Source organism: Sapajus apella, unplaced genomic scaffold, assembly GCF_009761245.1.
Source record: "Sapajus apella isolate SASKATOON/1434 unplaced genomic scaffold, GSC_monkey_1.0 scaffold2, whole genome shotgun sequence".
Classification (NCBI taxonomy): Eukaryota; Metazoa; Chordata; class Mammalia; order Primates; family Cebidae; genus Sapajus; species Sapajus apella.
In genome coordinates this window covers 3,228,697-3,235,111 of record NW_022436942.1, presented here as the reverse complement: position 1 = coordinate 3,235,111, position 6,415 = coordinate 3,228,697, and positions in this window count along the sequence as shown.

Genomic DNA, 6,415 nt, shown 5'->3' with positions numbered 1-6,415 from the left:
GCAAGGAAGGGATTCATTTTAGGAAGGGACTATTATCCTTGCTTTCACGTTAAACTATAAACTAAAATCCTCAGAAAGTTAGCTTGGCCTATGAAATGACCAAAGACAGTTTAGGGGTCAGAAGCAAGATGGAATTGACTATGTCAGATTTTTCTTACTGTCATAATTTTGCAAAGGTGTTTTCAATTCTATTTTATTTTGCTAACAATCTAAATGCTATCTTCAGTTACCAAATATTATCACATACACACAACACACATAGACATACAGACACAAAGACAGAAGCAAATCTTATAACCTTCATAAACAATTCCCATTTGCTGGCTTTCAAATAGTCTCTTTTCCCCATTTAGACTAACAATCTTCCAAATGCCTGATTCATTCCCCTAAGCAATCCTAAATCTGTACTTCTAAGGGATGACTCCTAGGTGGAACAAGGTGACAAATTTATATCTCAAAAGCACAGAGCTGAGACTTCCAGGCTAAATACTGTACCATCGGTTCCCCAAACCAAGAAAGAAAAGTGTAGGTAAAGACCCAATTAAGACAAGATGGCAAGGAAAAGCATCTTAAACAATGGTAAGATTTATGTTAATTTAAATGAATGGTAAGAGTTTCTAGCGACCCAGTTATCCTCTTTTCAGTGCAGATGCCCTTACAAATGGCGAGTTCCTTTATAAATTTCATTTACAAAAGGGTTTTAAAGTAGCCAGCTAAATGCCAGAAAGGTATATTTTGAAGACTGATTTAGTTCAATGGGTGGCCTTCTTAACTTAGCTACTGCTTCTTTGCTAAAATTACTGAGTTCTGGGCAGAGCTCATTACTGAACTGGGCAAAGAAAGCATTTTCTTTGCCTGTACTCAGCATGGATAGCTCTAACAAAGAAGCAAGCTTACTTTACCTAAGGGCCTATCTTTTTATTTTCTTTTTTCTTTTTATTGAGACAGTCTTACTCCGTCACCCAGGCTGGAGTGCATGGTGTGACCATAACTCATTGCAATCCTGAACTCCTGGGCTCAAGCAATCCTCCTGCTTCAGCCTCCCTCGAGGCTAGAACTACAGGTATGCACCATCATGCTCGGCTTTTATTTTCATTTTTTGTAGGGATGGGGCCTTACTATGTTGCTTGGACTGGTGTTGAACTTCTAGCCTCACGCGATCCTTCCACCTTGGCTTACAGGCATGAGCCACCACACGTACTACGTTCTATAAACCCTTTATCCAGCTTTCTTTTCTCTTTCAGGGCAGAACAGTAACAATGACAAAAGGTTAGAAGACCTAATTTTTCTGATCAATTAGTCACTTAAGCTTTTTATTTGCCTTTTATAAAGAATCTTTTAAAAGAATCTGTAAAAATATTAAAATCTTTTTAGAAGCTTCTGAACATTAACAGGCATCCCTGGATGATACTAAATTGGGATACTTCATTTTTAAATGCACTTCTTAAAGTGCAGGGTTGTTCATTTGGGATGTTCCACCATAACTTTAAGTATTAGTAAGATTTCACCATTTCTGTGTTTGCTGTTTCCAGGGCCTATTCTTTATACAGGTATAGGTAGGTGTAGCTAGAAGGTAGAGTACTCCGTTCCTCAGAAATTAAAGATCCCATTTTTATGCTGAATCTTGTCTTTGGCTCTCAGATCCCCTTGATTAACTTGGCTAATGATTTTTCCCTACCAAAGCACACAAGAAAAAGAAACAAAGGGGATAGAACACAGAAATCCTTGTGAGTTTCTTAGAGCTGGAGTTTATACCTCTGCAGTATTGCTATTAAAATATTTAGTGGTGGTTTCTGTCTGACCCAGTCAGATACCCGAGGCATCTAACTGGATCCAAGCCAGTTAATTATCAGATCCAATCAAATCCTGGACCCGGTCCAATGTCTATTGACTTCTAAACCCAGCTAAGATAAATTTGCTCAAGCAAGCTCGAATAGCTGAAAACAACAATGTATGGAGCTTCAGAATCTGAGAGAGGACGAAGCCACAATCCCCAGTTGCTGCAAGAGAGCAGTGGACACTGAGAGAGAGCGGGCCCAGCAGGTACCTCGTCTGGTTGGTCAGTGCTCCTGAGGGGTCACTGGGAGCTCTACTTTGGGGTCCATTTCTGACACCTTCTGCTAAAAGGAAAACTTTGGGCAAATTAAATTTAACAGAGCTCAACTGAACAAAGAACGACTTGTGAATCAGACCCCTGAATCAGGATAGCTTTGGAGTGACTCCAGTCGTGCTGAGTGGTTGGAGAGAATTTACGGACAGAAAAAGGAAAGTAGGCCGGGCGTGGTGGCTCACGCCTGTAATCCCAGCACTTTGGGAGGCCGAGGTGGGCAGATCACCTGAGGTCAGGAGTTCAAGACCAGCCTGACCAACATGGTGAAACCCCGTCTAAAAAAAAAAAAAAGGGAAAAGAAAAGTAACCTAAGAAAACAGAAGTGAGGTCCAGAAACAGCTCGATTGGTTACACCATGACATTTCCCTTATTTGAGCATGGTTTGAACAAGTAGGCCACCTCTCTGACTGGCTGAAACTTGGTGACTGGTACAAGAGTAGGTTACAATCTGTTTATCATTAGGTTATAGTTCGCTATATATGGAGAACTTTTAGTTTGACTGGAAATACGTAAGGAGGCAGCTTTTGGCTAAATTTAACACGTGGAAGCTGCAAGTAGCTTATTATAGGTGAAACACAGAATTGGTGAAGAAGTGGGACAGAGCTGGAAAGACAGGTGAGTCCAGGTAATAAAGAACCTTATGTTACATTCATAAGTCCATAATTTATTCCTGCCACCACCACATACCTATTTGTTTAAAAATTTTCATTTCCATTGTCCCCCTAAACTTCCTCATGAAGGAATTTCCTAAGACTTTGCCCTTGATGAATTCTGATTCACTGACAATCCCTTTTTAAAATTTTCTTATTTTTATTGTTTCCCTTTCCTATGGTCCTGACACCATCTCTTTCTGAGTACAAGCAACTTGGCTGGCCTAGAATATAGTTACAACTGTGTTACATGGACTTTACTGAACATGGAACAACTGTCTTCCCAGCATTTCGTCTGTACCGGTCCATTTGCATTGCTATAAAGGCAATTTATCATTCAGTTTATCATGGCTCACAGTTCTGCAGGCAGTATAGGAAGCATGGGATGGGCATCTGCTCCTGGTGAGGCCACAGGGAGCTTCCAATTATGGTGAAAGGCAAAGGCAGAGTTCGCATATCACTTGGCAAGGGCAGGAACAAGACAGAGAGGAGGAAGATCCCAGACTCTTAAACATCTAGATCTTTCATGAACTCATTACTGCAGGGCGGGCACCAAGCCTTACAGGAGAGATCCGCCCCATCACCAAACACCTTCCACCAGGTCCACCTCCAACATTGGCGGTCACATTTCAACAGGAAATTTGGAGGGGAAAAACATCCAAGCGATATCACCATCTTACAGATTGGTGTTCCCTGGTGGCTTGTTTGGAAAATGCTGGTCTAGATACATGTCTCAAACTTGGCAATGTGATTCCACTGGACATTAAAAAGGGGTTGCCAGGTATTTCATGATAAAGGTATTTATCCCCAAGAGCTGCAGACATAAGCTAGGTTTTCTTAGGGTGTTAACATCTTGGTTTCAGTTACATGGGTCACCAGATTGATACAGATTTAGCTGAGGTAATAAATCACTGCTTCAGCAAACAGTCAAGTCAGTTATAAAACGATGATTTGACAAATAATGAGGTCACCTGTCATCTCCTCCCATAAGTAATTCAATTGCATTTAGTTTGTAATATACACGGCTAGCAAAGCATCTAAATCAATTCCTACTAGAGAGAAATGTCCCCATCAGCATGAAGCAGAAATTACAAAGAAAAAGCAGGGAAGAGACTTTGCAGTTGGCCTTGAACATAGAGGAAGGAACTACAAGCCAAGGGATGCAGGTGGCATCTAGAGGCTGAAAAAGGCAAGGAAATGGATTCTCCCTGGGATCCTCCAGAAGGAACACAGCCTATACTTTGATTTTAGATTTATGACCTCCAGGTCTGTAAGATGATACATTCATCTCTCAATACAGCTCCCTCCTGTTCATTCCCACTGCTTTCCAGATTAGACTCTCCCTTTGGATTTGCCTCTTTTCTGAATCTATCCTCACACATTGTTTTCTTAAAAATCAAATCTAACTATGCCACAGGGTTTGAAGTGCATGAATACTCACTGACTCTGGTTAGGCTCCTTTCTGGAATATCATTAGAAACCAGAAGGGCTGTTTGCAAATCTCACCAAGGACACTTGGTGTCATCTCAGGAAGGCTTACTAGGGATGTGACCATGGCTAAAAAAGCCTAAAACAAATTGTACTATACCCTGAAGAAATAATGCTTTTATTCAGCACTGGATGGAGGCAAATTCACTGACTTTGGCAGCTACCAAAGTAAGATTGGAGGTGAGGATGCCTCACCAGATGCCTGGATTTTTAGGAAAGGTTTCTCCTAAATAGTGGATACTGTTATCCAATCAGGAAGTTCGGTTCCTGTTTAAATGCTGATCATGTAAGAGTTGGTTGTCAGGAGTCAGTCAACTTGCTGACCTCTAGGTGTGATAACACCGAGGTCCAGATCCTTCTGGTGGTCAACACAGACTAGATTAAGAGTTAGCTACTTGGTCAGATCCTGAATCCTGGTCCAACGATAACCACACTCTTGCCTGCTATCACTCACCCCTGCTTCAAGACCTACACAACAGATGACTACCACAAAGAAAAGAGGTTTTTTTGTTGTTGTTTTGTTTTGTTTTTGAGACAGAGTTTCGCCCTCGTTGCCCAGGCTGGAGTGCAATGACACGATCTTGGTTCACTGCAACCTCAGCCTCCCGGGTTCAAACGATTCTCCTGCCTCAGCCTCCCGAGTAGCTGGGATTACAGGCATGCGCCACCATGCCCGGCAAATTTTGTATTTTTAGAGACGGGGTTTCTCTACGTTGGTCCGGCTGGTCTGAAACTCCGGACCTCAGGTGATCCACCCGCCTCCTCCTTCCAAATTGTTGGGATTACAGGCGTGAGCCACAGCCCAAAAGAGGAAAGTTCTAAGAAGGAGAGGTCAACATTGGCAAATGCCTCAAAGAGCACAAGATGGGGATTAAATTTTTCCATAAGATTTGGCAATTAAGCAATGGCTGATGTTCAGTGGAATGAAAGGCTGACAAAGGAATGAGAGGTTAGGAAACATTCACCTTAAGGCTAGGCAACTCCTTTCATAGTAGGGTTAAGGGAGGATCCATGCCCTACAGGTTGGCTTTTAAATACCATTCCCTTAGGTTTTGCATTTGAATCAGAAAGAAATTTCTCCTCTCCAAATGTTGATTTGACAAATATAAGTCTTAACATCACTCTCTCCTCAGTCCACCTGCAGGTCAAGGAACTAATGAGGTGTGGAGTAACTAAAGGTCAAAAAACAAGAGGAAGAAACAAAGGGCCAAAAAAAAAACCCCAAACCTTAAATCAGGTCCTGAGTCAGATACGCTGTAACAAATTCTGCTTCAAGTTTAATATTCTTGTTTTGATGATGTTTAATAAAAGAAAAAAAAACCAAGTGTCTGGAAAAGCAAAGGTGAGGAACATTAACTAGAATGCTTTCTCGTGCTTCATACACTATCTGCACCCCATCGCCCTCCAAATTAATAGCTGTTGCGGAGTTGGGGTGTGTGTGAGCACAAAATCCAAAGGTTGAATTCTGTCCAGTTCCTTGAGTAATTGCATGTCACACACAAAGAATGGTGGAACAGTGAAAACAACATACACATCTGTATTTCCATATGAAAGCAGTGTTTCCTTCCTTGATTATCTGCTATTTTTAAAAGGGTTGGGGGAGGGGAGGGAGGAAGGTGGGGATGAGGCGTTTTTCTGAACCCGAGCCCAGCTCTTTCTAAACTTTTGTTACTCACGTCCGTTTGATTCATTTGCTGTGTGTTCTTTCTCTTTTTTTTTTTTCCCGTCTCCTGCCTCTGTCATTGCCTGCTGCTAAGAGGGACGCTGAATCACTGCCACTGCAGATGAAAAGCAATTCAAACCCAGTCCTTGGAGGCGGGGATGGAAGGGCTCTTTTAAATTAAAAACAATTTTTTTCCCTCTGCGGAAAAAGCCTCCTACTTTCCGGGTGACCGTAGAGGGCAGTTTGACAAGTCTCAGCCGCGGGCGATGGAAGGTTTTGCCCGTGGGGGCGTCACGAGGCACTGGTCATCTCCCCGCGCCCGGCCTGCGGGTCCTCAGGCCTTGGTGCGTCGCGGGCCTGGCGAGCGTGGCCCGGTGGGCCCGAGGGTCGCGCCGCGCTTCCCGCAGCTTTAAAAGCTCCCACAATGCAGCGCTGGCGTCCCAGTTCCGTTAAGAGGTCTCTCCCGGCGCCGGCGAACGGGCCAGGCGCGGGCGGGGCGCGGGG